The sequence below is a fragment of the Catharus ustulatus genome, chromosome 1, assembly GCF_009819885.2.
Source record: "Catharus ustulatus isolate bCatUst1 chromosome 1, bCatUst1.pri.v2, whole genome shotgun sequence".
NCBI lineage: Eukaryota > Metazoa > Chordata > Aves > Passeriformes > Turdidae > Catharus > Catharus ustulatus.
Genome location: NC_046221.1, coordinates 11,526,767 through 11,541,876, shown reverse-complemented (window position 1 = coordinate 11,541,876; position 15,110 = coordinate 11,526,767).

The following is a 15,110-nucleotide window of genomic DNA, read 5'->3' as shown; positions in this document are numbered from 1 at the left end:
CCTAGAAAATGTTGCACAGGATCTTGCATCTAGATGGTTTTTGAAGCTTCCCCTATGCAAGTTTAGTAGAGACATTGGGAATCATGTCCATTTAAGTTTCAAGGCTGAGTCTAGAAAGAATTGTGGATCTGCTGAGCTGGAAAAAGGCTAGACATGTTCTTCTGTGCTAGTCCTGCCCTTCTAGAGGGGAAGCTGTGGTTCCAAGTAAACTGTATTTCTGGTGAGACTGTCTTATGAACTCAGGTTGTTGATGATAGACTCCATCAGGACTCCATGCTGCAAGGAAAACCTCACTTGGAAAACAACTTGCTTTCTCAGCTAGACTTTGCTATGTTTTTCTGATGTGCAGTTGTGGTATATTCAAGGAAGATGCAAGTGAAGCAGGAAAAAAGATGGAGTGAGTGAGAATATAAAAATATGGAAAGGAAAGAACTTTAGCTATAAAGTATAACTTTATTGCAGAACTGCTGATCATTTGTCAGAAAGAGAGTTGTCTGTGAACAGTTTCCATTAGAAAAAAAATACCATTTTGGTATTCCAAGCTAGCTACAGACAATGGGAGTATTAACTTGTACTGGACTTGTGTGGTTTCAAGAAGTAGAAATTAGTAATGTTATAGTATCACAATAGATAAAGTAGTAAATGTAAATTGAAAAGAGCAACATGGTGGTTATAAAATCCTTAACATATTTTTCTCTAATTATTTCAGAATTATCTAAAGCAAATTAGACTTAGGGTGATTACAGCAGTAAAGTTATCACGTGAAGAGTGTGTTGTTAACAAAGTCCAATAAAACAATATAAAATTATCCCTTCATCAAAGCACCATGAACTATTGGTGTTTTGATATGCAGTGTGGACTCTGACTTATACAAGCTTAAGGTAAATGGAAGCTCTCTGTTATGATCAGGGATGAAGGAGAGTTCTCTGCAGTATAATTCAGAACAGCTATTTTTTTCATATTAGCTACAGATAGCTTCCCAGCCTGTGACAGGCCTTGCTGTAGCAAGGTTTTTTCCTCGGGTATGTCTGAGTGCAGATCACATAAAAAGGCAATGTGGGGCTGCTGTCTTCAGATGTTGTGGTTAGTTCAGGTTAAACTGAAAGCCATGCAGTCTCATTAACGTCTAGAAGCTGCTTTGTGGCACTCATTTCTTCTTGTTTTCAGCCATGAGTTCATAACAAAAAGCTGATACACCACTGTTGTTTCCTAAACAGCTCAGTTGCTGTAGCTGAGTAAAATCACCAGTAAGCAGAATTTTCCAATTTGTGACTTTGCCTCGTGCTGCTCTTCCCTGTCCCTCTTGAGATGGCTCTGTGCAAATGGAGTGGAATAAAATGTCAGACATCAAATAACTAGTGTATACTTGGGTTGCCATGTGCTAATAGCATAAATATGTCCATTTTTGCTTGTTCTTGCTGTTCTTGCCATTCCTGTTCAGGTTCATTTCTCCTGAGCCAAAGCTGGGTCAAGGACAACTACAACCTCTTACCATATCAGGTACACTAAAATATTCACGCTGAATCTGAGTGACAAACCAAACTGTGTTATGTGGTTCATTAAATTAGTTAGTTCAGACTATAAGGAGGGTACCATTAGACTTTCCATGATGTTGGTTATCCAATACAGAGTAGGGAAGAGTTTAAAATCAAATTACATTGCATTATATTGGGAAAAGCCTATGGAAATAAGAATGCAGGTGTGAAAACCTTCACAGTCATCATGGTTCTACACATGTGTTGGAAAGATTGGCCACTCATCTCTCTCACAGGTTGGAATTAGAGATTCATTAATCTGGTCTCAGTAAAAATGGTGTTTAATATAATTAAACAGTATTGCTGGTCGATTTCCAATATTGTACCTTAAAATATGTTCTTTACTTAAAAGATTATGCTTGGTACATCTAAGGATACATATACTTCTTGTAATGATCAAGGCTGCTGCTGAGGAATAAGGTTTTTCAAAGATGCTTTTAAGATGAAATTTTGAGTGTGAATACTCAACTGGTAAAATAAACTATGTTTAAATTTTGATATTACAAATTCCTCTAGTCAGAAAAAAATCATATTTGCTGGACATAAATAGTTGTGATAGAAAAGAATACTTTTAAATTTGTGCATGCTAGTGACTTCAAATGGAAGAAAAAAATAAATCTAGTCTATTCCAAAGATGTTTCATAGTGTGTAGTCTGCTTGCTTTATTTATATTTTGAAATAATTTCATGTTGAAATACTCCAAAAACACATGCTAAATAAGATAACATATATTTAATCCTGTGTCTACAACTTTCCAGGAAAAAGTGTAGGCTGTTTAACATGATAATTTTTCCATGTTTTTATTTCTCTTCCTTTTCAAAATCTTTTTCCTCCAGCTTTCCCTTTTCTCTCTCACTAGGAAATTAGTGTTTTAGATGCTAAGTAGCTTCTGTCTTTTTTTTTCCCAAAGCATAAAAACCTTTAGCAATTCTAATGCTTTTTTCAGGGAAAATAATAATTTGAATAAACCACTCATGAACAGTGAATTATACATTGGTATTTTTTGAGTCGTGTTAAATTTTTGTTGTATAAAACCAAAATTGCTGTAATTTTGCTCTTCACAGCCTAAGTGAAGTACTGATGCTATGATCTCCAGCCCTTGTTTTGATCATGCCATGGCCAAGTGTTTTAAAGTTAGCTCAGCTATTTTTTGGCTACCCTGTGCTGTAGAGAATGGTCCCTGATGGAGGCCTTGTACCTGCTGCTCCACTTTCTGTCACTGTCTGGCATACTGAGTGGGTTGTGGCCATGACTTGTGACTGATGCCCCCAGACAGAAGATAACAGATGTCTTAGTGTCATATATTGCTCTAACTTGCCTGCAAATCTGTGAATACACAGGAAAAGATGTTCCTATGAAGAGAGCACAAGTTGGTTTATTCACTGAAGATCAAAGAAAGTTAGGAATAGCCAACTTTTCCATCAGAAACCAAAGTGTCTGTCCTTGGCTATTTGAAATGCTCAGTGCCACACTAGATGTCCAAAAATTTCCTAATACTAGTCACTCTTCCTCTATGGCAGAAGATTGGGATAGATACTGTAAAAATAATGCATTCTTCAATTGATTCATTAGCTGAAACTTGAAAGCCCAGTGTATCTCTCCACTCCTTTATTTTTCCAAAGTTGTTTTTGTCTGTTATACTTTCTACATTAAAGATATTAAATACTTTTAGTACTTTCCAATCCAATTAAAGCAGATTATGACCACTATTAAAACAAATATTCAGACATATGCATTAGAATAATAATCATACCCAAACTCAGTTTACAAATGTCTACGTGCCAAGGATTAAATATGTATATGTTTTAAATTGAGGGAACACATTGGAAAGTGACAGTAAGACTTTTTTTTTTTATTATTGCTATAATTTATTTTTAAGTATTTACTGCTATCAGTCTACATAATATGCTCACACTGGCACTGCACCATTTATGATGGAAAGGCCAGATTAATATCAAAACAACACTAATATGTATCAATATCTGCCTTAGAAGGTAATGAATGCAGAGCATTCCATCAGTTCAAAGATGTGGAAAGTCTGTTCATTATTTTAATGTATTATTTGGCTCAGTGGAATTTATTCATTGAAGGATTTTGATTCTTGTACTGATTTCTCTGTGACTTCAGGGAGTATTTTTTTCAGCTGGAACAGTGCCTGCACACTGATCAAGTCTCAGCTGAGTGAACACTTTCCAATTCAGATGATGCATAAGCAGGACAGTATAATGAATATGTCATGAAAGAACACAACTGTGTTTGTTGTTAAACTTGGTGACAAAGTGGTGGTCCAAAAGAGTTAATATTGTTAAAAAGCTTGGGCTTTTTTCTGAAGCCATTTTTTGAAATGAGAGATGGAGGGGTCTTATGAATTTGGGAAAGTCACACTGAAGTGGGGTGTTAGGCTGCCTGTAAAGATTTCAACCGGATTTAAAACCAACCAAACAACAAAACTCATGTCCAATAGTAGTAAGAAAATGACACACATAGGTTATTAGAGATATTTGTACTCTTTTCATCTTTGTGCAATCTAAGTTAAGTGTAAATATTAGAATCTTTTGCAGTCTGCTGATCTGTTTTAACATCTTTGTCTGAAGAGACAGCTTGAAAACTAGTGCCTAGAAATGAGAACCCACAGGAATAAGGCATATCTCACTGCTAAAAGATGTTATGAAACACTGTGCACCCAGTGTACCCCTCCTTTCTCTCCTTCAAAACTGTCTGTTTCATAGATGTTATCTTCTTCTACAGGCTCTCAAATAATCAGTGAGCTGTTTGGAAAAATGTGCCAGCATGCAGTGCTGCCAGTGCCTATTAGATACCATGGGAGCATTTGAAGGTGTTTTGCTGTTGAGGGGTCTAGTCTTTCAAACAGAACACAGAAATTGTTTGTTTAGTTGTGTTTGTTTTTAAAATATCTATACATACAAAAATTTACTTCAATGTAAATTGGATGATCAAACTGCAATCTCAGAATTCCTGAATGGCTGTGGAAGCCTGGCAGCACAGTGTTGTGGAAAGAGGCTGATTTTTTCACACATGAATGGTTAGAGAGCCTTGTGACTGCAGTGGTAAAAGTGCAAGAGTGCAAATGTGAGACGTGCATTGGAAAAGCATTGGCTGTCAGAGGTTTGTATTTCCAGAGCTTGGTGGATGTACTGTGACATCAAATATTTGGAGGGCTTTATCTATGATACCTATTTTATGAAAAATGTCACCTTTGTTTTTCTAAAACAAATAAATACAAATATATTTGCATAGGGGTTTTTGCTTCCTTTTATTTAGGCTTAAGTTTTTTATAATAGTTTAGAAAAATATCTTAAATATCTTAACAAAAATAAGTTAATCTGTTTATAGTTTTAAATGAAAACTGTGTTTTTTTCCTCTAATTTTTACATCTTGGCATGATTGTAGATCCTTGAAATATATGATGGCAACTGGCTTTGCTAATGTGCTGCTCTTCTCTTGAAAGAGTAGTTTTCAATTCTTTGGAGTATCTCTCTGGAACGTGCATGGATCTCTTGCCAAATGCAATGGTCATTTGACTGTGAAAAAAAAAGGTTATTAAGAATTGTCTATTAACTGGTTTATAAAAATTATGCCAAATATTAGGCAAGCAAAATGTGAGTTGAGAACAAGCATATAATTATTTAAAAGAAGTTTAAGTAAAAAATAATACTAATTTTAGGAAGTCTATTTAGAGTAGAAATATTATTTGATGACCATTTTTTCCCCACCAACAGACACATGGGTAATTCTGACCCATGTGATGTAAAGTTTTTCTAAAAAGGCACAGAGTGTCATGGGGTTTGGTCCTGAATTAAAACTACATCAGTGTTTTTTAAAAGCCCATTATGATACATTGGCCTTGACATGAGTGTGGATTTCAGTGAGTGAAAATCTATAATGCATGGAAGTGGGGCACAATTTCACAGGTATGTGCACCATTGATCAGCAGTGGGACTTCTTGCATAAGAATCTTCTTTTTATCTTTAGACTTCCTTAAATTAAGCTGGAAAGAAACATCCTGCTTACCTTGGCCACAAATCCATCCATTTTTTTGAAGCAGTCTTTCAATACAGACTCATGGCTGATGTTACGCCTGGGCTTCAGCTGTTATTTTAAGGGAAAATAAAATAAACTGTTAGAAAAGAAACTGTTAGTTTGAACAATGGCTAGTAAATAAAAGTTCAAACAGTGCCCTCTGATGGACATGGTCTTCGACTGAGAGCACTGTAATTCTGCTGCCACAGCAGGCTGCTGAACGGGTTAATGCTGAAGGTAGTGCGGCACACACTGTGTCTGCAGAGAGACCAGAAATTAGTATATCAGTGTTCAGGGCAAGGCAAGGGTCTATGGATCTTTTTGTTTTGTGACAACACCGGTCTTGTCAGTGTGTGCTGTCTGAAGGAAACATTTCAGAGGAACTGGGTGTCACTGACATTGTGTTAGAGATGTACAGGTGTGATTATGTTCAATCAGTAACACAAAATAATCATTGATGTGTATGTGTGTATGCATATGTATTGAGCAGTAGTTCTTGTCCATAGCTGTCCTGGCTGCTCAGGAGCAGCAGTGTGGGGCTGGAGGTCAGTGCTGCTGTGCTGCTGCTCAGGCCAATGTCCAGCCAATGTCCAGCTCCCTGCCCTGCAGCCCGGGGGGTGTATGTAGGCAGGGTGTATGCCCAGAGTACCTTTGCATGCCCAGTTTTGCTCTCCTGCAGGTGTGTTGGCAAATCTGGTGCCTGGCACAGGCATTAGGTGCAAGGGAAGCTACAGTAAATCTGAGGCTTTGTCCTCTGTAAATAGTTCTTAAGCTGACCCCAACTGAGTTAACATTTGCACATATGTTTAAGTAGTTTACTCAGCTGTAGTAGGCTGAACGCACACCTAAGATTTTTTTTGCCTACAACTTGCATGTAATTCTTTGTTAGCTTGTCTTGACAGAGCTCATAAGTGCTTGAAGAAAAACACATGAAATTGATATTTAGTTAAAATAGTAACTACTTCTGTTTAGAACTAGTGCAGTCTTTAAGGAGAAAAAAGTGAAATACTGTTTTTTAGGTATCACATTTTTAAATAAGACCATAAATAAACTGTGTGAATTTAAAATTGCCTGTATCATGCAGATCAGTAAAAGAGTTGAAAGATGCCTGCCATTACTTTCAGACATATGATTTAGGTATCATTATTTGAAAATGTAGTCTTTTAAATTTTCTGATGCATTTTCGGCATACATATTATCAGTTTTATTCGCCGTGAATACCTGACTTGAATATCATGCCATATAAATGAATAAATTGTGCTTACACATGTCTTGAGCTGAGCATGAGCCTCATACATTCCTCTTAGAAAAATGTTCTTATCTTGAAAAGGAGTGTCTGCTCTCTTGAAAAACTCAGCAATTTCATGCACTATGTGAACAATGGCTGCATGATCATATTTAACCTGTGATGACAAAAAAAAAAAAAAAAATAGAGACAAATTTGATTTCTGAAGTCTGCATTTAAATATCAGTTGATTTTTCAGCTACCTGAGTCTAATTATCATAAGTTGTTAAACAATTTTTGGTACTTTCCTGTGCTTTTCTAAATTTTTCAGTACAAAAATTCTAGCTAGTAATATGCATTGCAAAGATGGCATTTATTTGGAAATCAGGAATCTATGTTCAACTTCTGTTTGCAATTCATAATTCGATTCAATTCAAGTTGCTTTCATGAGGAGGACCCCTATTTTGTAAAATTAGTATATCTTGCATTTTTGGGCTGCATTTATATACTTCGGTATTTGCAATGCATAAGCAATAGTCAATAAAAGGCCAAGAGGGAAAAACAGATCTTTTGAATTCAGGGCTCTCCTCCCAAGCACAGTCCCTCTCTGATGAAGGGCAGCTCCCTCTGCCTCGGAGAAGATGAAATGCAGGAGAGGCCAATATTGCCATCCCTCCCTTTTGTTTCCTGGGTGCATTTTAGAAGACCCATTGAAGACATGAGCTGGAATGAATTGCTGGGATGCAGTACCACATTCTCAACCAATACCTTATTTTGAAGCATTGCAGATCTGGACAGAAAGCGAGCTGTGCACATGGGGTGATGCATGTGCTGAGTAGTAGATGGAATTACCCTTGCTCTGCCTTTATGGGATCTGCTTCTGACTGAAACTGAGGCCAGCAAGCTGTTCTGGTGGTTTCCAGGCTACCAGACTAATTTCAACTAATTTTTCCCCTTTAAACAGCAGGACTAACAAGAAAAATCTAACCCATTTTGTAAAAGTGGCATCGTGACTTAAATAGTAGGAAAATGAAGAAAACAGCGGTTTTCATAAATAGCTTCTCCAGGAAAAAAAATTTAGACTGAAAAGCCAACAGTCAGAGTTATCATTTAAGACTGTAATATAACATGGCATAATTCTAGTGTAGAAGTTCCATGACAAGATGCATTGGCTGCGTGAGATAGAGCTGCTACATTGAGATAATGTCAAGTACATGTATTTTTCTACTTACTGCTTTCAGCATCTGCTCAGGGAAACACAAATCTTCACTGCTCACTTCCTCACACTCCAAGGAAAAGCCTCTTTTGTTCTTAAAGAAAACATAGCGTAGAAACTTTAAGCATGTGCTAAACCAGGTTTATCATGTAAAAAATTCATTGAAATCACTTCTCAGTTGGTTTCTCAACAATTAAGAGTAAAAGTGACATCACTGGCATTAAATCTCATGAGTTTGAAGAAGATTCATTTGCTTCCTAAGCCTGCCTGAAATGGGAAGAGTAGCTGCTTGTTTCAACTTTGTTCAAATTTTCCAGGGATGTCGGTACGTACAGAGTTGAGGAAAGGGCAGGCCACAAAAGAAGCCAAAGTGGGAAAGGAAGCTTTCCATACAGCTAATTTCAAAAACAGTTCTAGAGAGTATTTGTACCAACAACTTTGTGACTGTGGATTTTTTTTTTTTTTTAATTTCAGTGGGATTACATCATGGTAAAAGTACATTATGGTGTTCCAGTTTCAGCTGATGCCAATTAGAAGGACTCCCAGATTACTCTGTACTCTTCTTGGGAAGGCACACAAATTTCATATATTCAACAGGATGAGTGCAAACTACAAATTCTAAATTTAAGATTCTTGGGTTTGGAGAGAAGGAACATCTGACTCATAACTTTTTAATTATGTAGGGGAAAAATCATAATCTGGCAGTTACATATTTGAGAATTCCTTATACCTCAACTGAAGAAAGATGGAAAACGACATCTATAGATTGTGGCAGTGTTTTACACTTTGGCTTACCAGTTGCTCAATCTCCTTTAAAAGCTCACCCCATGGCACTCTTTGGAAGCACTGGTGGCTGTTGCGCTGGGGGTTGCCAAGGGATGCAGCAATAAGGCAGGCAGACAAGAGGAAGAAGCTGCTCCCAGGGCAGTACATTGTCAAGTTCTGGAATTAGGAGAAGAAGACAGGAGGATTAATAAAATCAGAGAGGTTTTACAGTTTTACGTAGCTGATTGTTAGCTCCTGCTTGTTCACTGTGCTCTGTATTTACAGATGTTTTGTGATAGAGCTAAAAAGTTCAGATCTTATGGTGGGATGTTTGAAAGTTATATTTATACAATGAATAAATAGAAAAATTGTGTGGGAAATAGAAAAGATAGAAAACTCAAAAGCTGTGTGAAAGCAAATCTCAGGATGGAAGAATGCAGAAATGCTGAAGATGCAAGGAAAAGAAACAATAGGGCTGTGAGCTTTGTAGGGACAGGCTTTGGGAAAATGTTAAGCAAGATAGTAGAAATATATAAGCTTAATAATGAAGCTTTATCCGTTGTTTTAAGCTATTACAAGCAAGCATTGTTTAAAGCAAGATGTACATGTAACTTTATTAATTGGCCTAAGGAAACACTTGTCAGCTTTTAACATTAAGCTATCGGCTAGAAAGTTGTTAAAAGACTTTGTAACAAATAGAATTTCTCTGCTGTTGTAGCAGCTGAAGCTGTTTCCATCTCATGTACTTGGTTCTGTAAAATGAGACTGATGATTATGATGGAATAAAAGCTTCAAGACAGCTGCTCCAGCATTCCCATCCCATCCCATTTATGTATATGTATATGTATGTACATATAAGAAAAAATTACAGATCCAATAGTAATGATGCCCTGTTTCATTTTATGAAACAACTCTGTCTGTCAGCCTGTTGGAATTGCCTTAATAAAACATATTATTATAATATGAGGAAACCTTTTTTTAAGTACCATATATATAAAAATATATATATTTATAATTTTATGTGTTATATAAAATTATATTTATATAATATGTAAAGGGTTGCATGTCTGGGTGGTTTTTTTTAAAAATCGATTTCTGTTTTTCTGAAATACTGATTTTCATAAATTCATACAATGTCTAGAAAACTGGCATTATTTGCTGTAGTAAATTTGACTAAATATGAACTATTTCCTACTAAACAATGAATTAAAAATGAGTTTTTCCAGTTTTCCAGCAGTTTGCTGTAATTCCTGTAACTTTGCTACCTGTAATTCATAACATGGTTTAGATCAGTTTCTTCTAAATAAAAGGTTGTATTTAAAACAGACTTTTTTCATAAACTCATGTTGCGTTACAGTAGTAAAGTAAAAAGGAAGAAGTGAAATAAGTAAATAAATATAATCTAGAAAAAGCAGTAATAAAATCAAAGTGGCCTACCTCTTGTGGATAACACTCAGCTCCTTGTTGTACACTTCTGTAGGGCTCCTGGGGTACCGTTCTGTCAACTGAGTCCCTTTTAAATAGTCTTCTTCCACTTCTGTTAATTTCTGACCACCTGCTCTCAGCAGATGATGCAGAGGGAAACTACCTTCTTTCAGCATTCCATCCTTTCAGGTGTGTTGATTTCCAGGCAAGGAATGTTCCTGGCTGTGTGTGGGTGGCACATTTTGAAGGTTCTGTTTAAACAGAAAGAACCCTGAAGTCTGCAGAACAAAATGTTAATTTTTATGTTACTATATTTTACAATAACTTTATTGTTAACAGTTTGTCAATATTCATATGCAGATGATAAAATACAGAGCACACTGTTCTTTTATATGAATTGTATTGTCTTTTGTATTCACAATATGAATGTAGAATTTCATATAGCTTATTCCATGTGATTTATACTGGTAGTAATTGAACAGTAAAAAAATTTAACTGTACTCTTTCTGTGTGAACTTCTTAGTTTATAGTTCTATAACTATTATATTTACTTTTGAGTATAAAATACACTCATACACACACATATTATACATCACATGTATGCATATATAGACATGTTAATTCCAGAAGTTGCACTAAGTACTATAAAGTAATCTGCAGAAGTTTTTGTTTTACTGTGGGTTGGAGGTACTGAAGAGAATTAACTTCCAAGAGAACTAATCCCTAGAAAATTACAAAATGTAGTAGTAGTACTAGTAGTAATAGTAGTCTAGTAGTAGTAGGAAGAAGAAGAAGAAAAAGAAGAAGAGGAAGAAGAGGAAGAAGAAGAAGAAGAAGAAGAAGAAGAAGATGATTTCATTACCTACATTTTCTCTCTGAGGGTTTTGAATCCCACTAACACTCAAAGCAGGTCTATCATCCAACTGTACTGTTCTTATTTCATACCTGTCTGAGCTCCTTCATCTTACTGCCTGAAATCTCTCTGTGGTAGTTTGGCCAAATGTTAAACAAATGTTAAACACTGCATCAGATGCTGACAGAAAGGGGACTGCACCAGGTTTTTTAATCTCTTTCTGGATGTAGTTTTAGAAGTCCTCAGATACCTAACATCCAGGTTCTGGAAATCACATAAAGATCGTAACTTTCATCTATAATATTTTGTCAGTTTGCCCCTTTACAGATTATCTGCCCATCTTTAATAATTTAACAATGCTGGTGGATGTCAATTCTCCATGTGCCATTCATGAATCATGGAACTGTAATGAACCCAACAGCTGGAATTAAGGGCAACTTCTGCCACTTTTCTGAGAATAAGTAGCTAGATGTGTGTGGTGAAACAGGCCTCATTTTATCATGTCTTGGAGATGTCTCATAAACATCTTTTGAGGAGCAGATTCTGGATACAGGACTTGAATATTCACCATAAGATACCTGCAGCCACTATGGAAGGGTAAAATGGAGGATTCTGCTATTTTAGCTTAGTGCATGTCAGGGTTGAATAGAGGGCAGTGCTGACAGTGGGCATCAGTGCTGCTGGAGCCTGGAGCATTTTCAGACTTGATTTGCCATTTCAATGTGATCACACCTTTCAGTGTGAGCCTCCTGACCACCTAACTTGATGCTGCAGATGTGGACCTAAATCCTAGGGATTCTTTTATAGTAGGATTATTGTCTGGTATCTTCTGACAAAATCATAGCTGTTCTTTCTAGAATTTGATTGTATCTCCAATAAAATTTGGTTGAACCGCTTTGGAGAGTATATTCAGGGAAGGAGTGTGATGGGGCTGCAGCTAAAACACTTCAGCTTTCAAAAGGTTTTTCTTTATGCTGTGTGTGCTAGTAGAGGCTCTTTCTCAGATGACTGATGAAATAACCATATTGTGAGCCTTGAGTTTACCTCTGTGAGTTTTTATAATCATTTGTTTATGTCAGGATTCAAATATGTTCTCTTGAAGAAAAAAAACAGAGAGAAAAAATGAAGAGAGAAAAAAATATTTTTTTCGTAGTGAAGTAAATGAAATTTTTCATAGTGATGTAAATAACCTTGTTTGAACCTACAAATGTTTCACTAACAGATTTTATAAAAAATCTATTTACCTTTAGAGTTAGACTATCTTAACAGCATAAATGCTACTTGTGTGTTGTTAAAATGATAGACTTTGAATGGTCTGAAAGATGACTGACAAATGTCCATGTTTGAAAATTTGCAGCTTTTTTCCACTCAGCTTGGCTTTCAACATTAGGCTTCACATTTCAGGATAATATAATTTCCTTTTGTGCACTGGAACTCCATTAGTGGCTGGGGCTGGCACTTGAAGTACTTTTAGCTTTTTTACTTTAATATTTTGTTCCTGTATTGTGGTTTTCCTTTTATGAGGTTCAATATGAGAATTATTTTTGCTCTACTGTATTTCTCTTTAAAGAATTTGCAAACAAATGACTTGTAAAATAATTAAATAATGAAAAATATTTCACAGAAAATTTATTGATCATTAGAACCAAAGTCTTTATTGTGTTTTTGCCACTTTCTGCTGGTTTGACAGAGGAAAGAATAGTTCATTTTCTAAAAACTAGATAATGGAATAGTGTCAGTGTCACTGTGGAACTATAAAAATTCCTTGTGCTAGAAGATCCCATTCCATTTGGGATTAATGTGTGTGGGAGGGATGTTCTTACTCTGCCCCACCTCTTTTTTTTTAGTTTTTCTTGAAAAGACACACAGACACACCTTGCCATGTGAAGAATGACTGCAGAAAGTGAAAGTGACATCTGATAGAAAGTAGTTTCCTTCCCTTCAGGAAAAGGAACCCAAGCTTGGAAATTAAGCATCTGACTTTACCACTTGGAGTTTCAATGTAAAGACCTGTAACTGAAATGCATCATAGCTCTCAAGAAAAAAATTTGCTTTCTCTAGTTCAAGAAGATGGATAGCAAGGAAATCATTAGCCTTTGCTAGGCCTCATGAAGATATAGGCTATAAATTGTCTTTAGGACACTGAAATGGGACTTGGAAGATCTGGACATTCAGACTTTGTATTTTGGTGACCTTTGTGCAATCAATTTTTTTAAATTCTTTTAATTCTTATCTCTAGAAGAGTGTCCATTGGGAAATTTAACAGAAAGCTTTCTGTCTGAAGAAAGCAACCTAAATATTGTTAGAGAGTAAAATAGAAAAGCCTAAGTGAGAGCTTGTGTTAGTAGCAGAGCCAGGAACAGCAAAGTCTCTGGAGAATCAACAACGTGAGCATTGACAGACTCTTTCCTATGATAATCATATCATTCCTACCATAATCACAGCTATCCTATCATATCAACCTGCAATCATTCCTACCATTCCTAGTGGAGAAGGCTACAGCATGATCTAAACCATGTTTACACAATATTAATTTCCATTTCCAATTTTCACAAGGCAGTTGTCTTGCAAATTCATCATAGTTTAGAATGACAAATCCTAAAACTGAAATATTTACCAGGAAGGGGAGAGAATACTAGTATTTTGACACTGCTACAGGTACCTGAGCTTCATGGATAAGAAATTCAGGTTACTTTAAAAAAAACCAACATAACTCTATTAAATTGTGTCACTTTTTAACTTCAGTGAAAGTGAAGTTAACAGTTTTATAACATTTAAGACTATTAGGATATGAGGTATACGAGAGTCCAAAGGGTGAATGTGGAAGACCAATGGTGATTTAATAACCTGACATTATGATAAAGGGGTTTTAGAATATTTTATTTGACTGTCAGTGTTGTCCTGTTTCAGCACACTACATTTTAGAAGTAAAATGTGATTACATTTTGATTGCATACCAGTGTTTAATCTGCTTTGAAAGGAAGGCATTGTTTGAATATTGAAGCTCTGAGGATGTGGCATAACTGGGTGGCAGGAGTAGGCTCTAGAGTGACAGCCATGACAACACATCACTCCAGAGATCTTGTGCCTTTGTATTTGTAAGAAGCTGAAGGAACTCCTCTGCATCTCAAGAACTTGGGCAGAGACTGATGGCATCTTGATTTCACTGGAGCCAGGCCCTCCAGAGTACTTAGCACAGCTAACACTCAGAGACCAATTTGAACACATCAATATTTATTTGTCGTTTTATGACTGCTTGGATTCTGGAACAATTTTCTAATTGGTGTAGTGATAAATTATATTTTGCAATAACATATGACCTTTATAAATTGATGAAAAGTATAATGAAATCCTGTGTGTGCCAGACATGGAAGCTGGATTTGGTGCTTTTAGAAATTCCTACATATTTTTTTCCACATTTTTTTCAGCCAGGGAAGACATTCTGCAGAAAGTTTTAAGTCAGCCAGATTGAATTCTGACTTGAAAGCCAGAAAATTACAGCAAAAAGGAGCTGCTTCACTTTCAGAAGTTCTCACAACCACATCACTACCTAATTAAAATAATTGTACAAATTATCAAATTGTTTAAACATTGTGGTGAGGCCTGAACTCATTTGAAAATGATTAATCCAAATCACTTTTGGTATCATTTCCTTCCATAGGATTTAATAATACCTGTTTTCTGTTCCTGAGGTTTATGCATCTGTTTTAAAATTCTCATTCATTTCTTTATGTCTACAATTCTTTACGCAATGACTGAGCTCTATGTGTCAGATATTCCTGAGCTCATGTTTGGAAGTACATTGTGGTTTATATAATCTCTTTCACCAATATTTCAATGTGAAGCATTGCAGATGTCATTTTTTTGGCATCCAGAACACGGTGCTGACAAAAGGCCTGTCTTCCTGGAAGTACTGATTGTCCAGTCCCTGAAAATCATACTTTAAATAATTATGACATAAAAAATCATCAATTCTTTTCAAAATCATGACCATGCATCTTTTAACTTTGCATTAACCTTTCAAAGGTTATCTTATGTTAAATCTTTCTC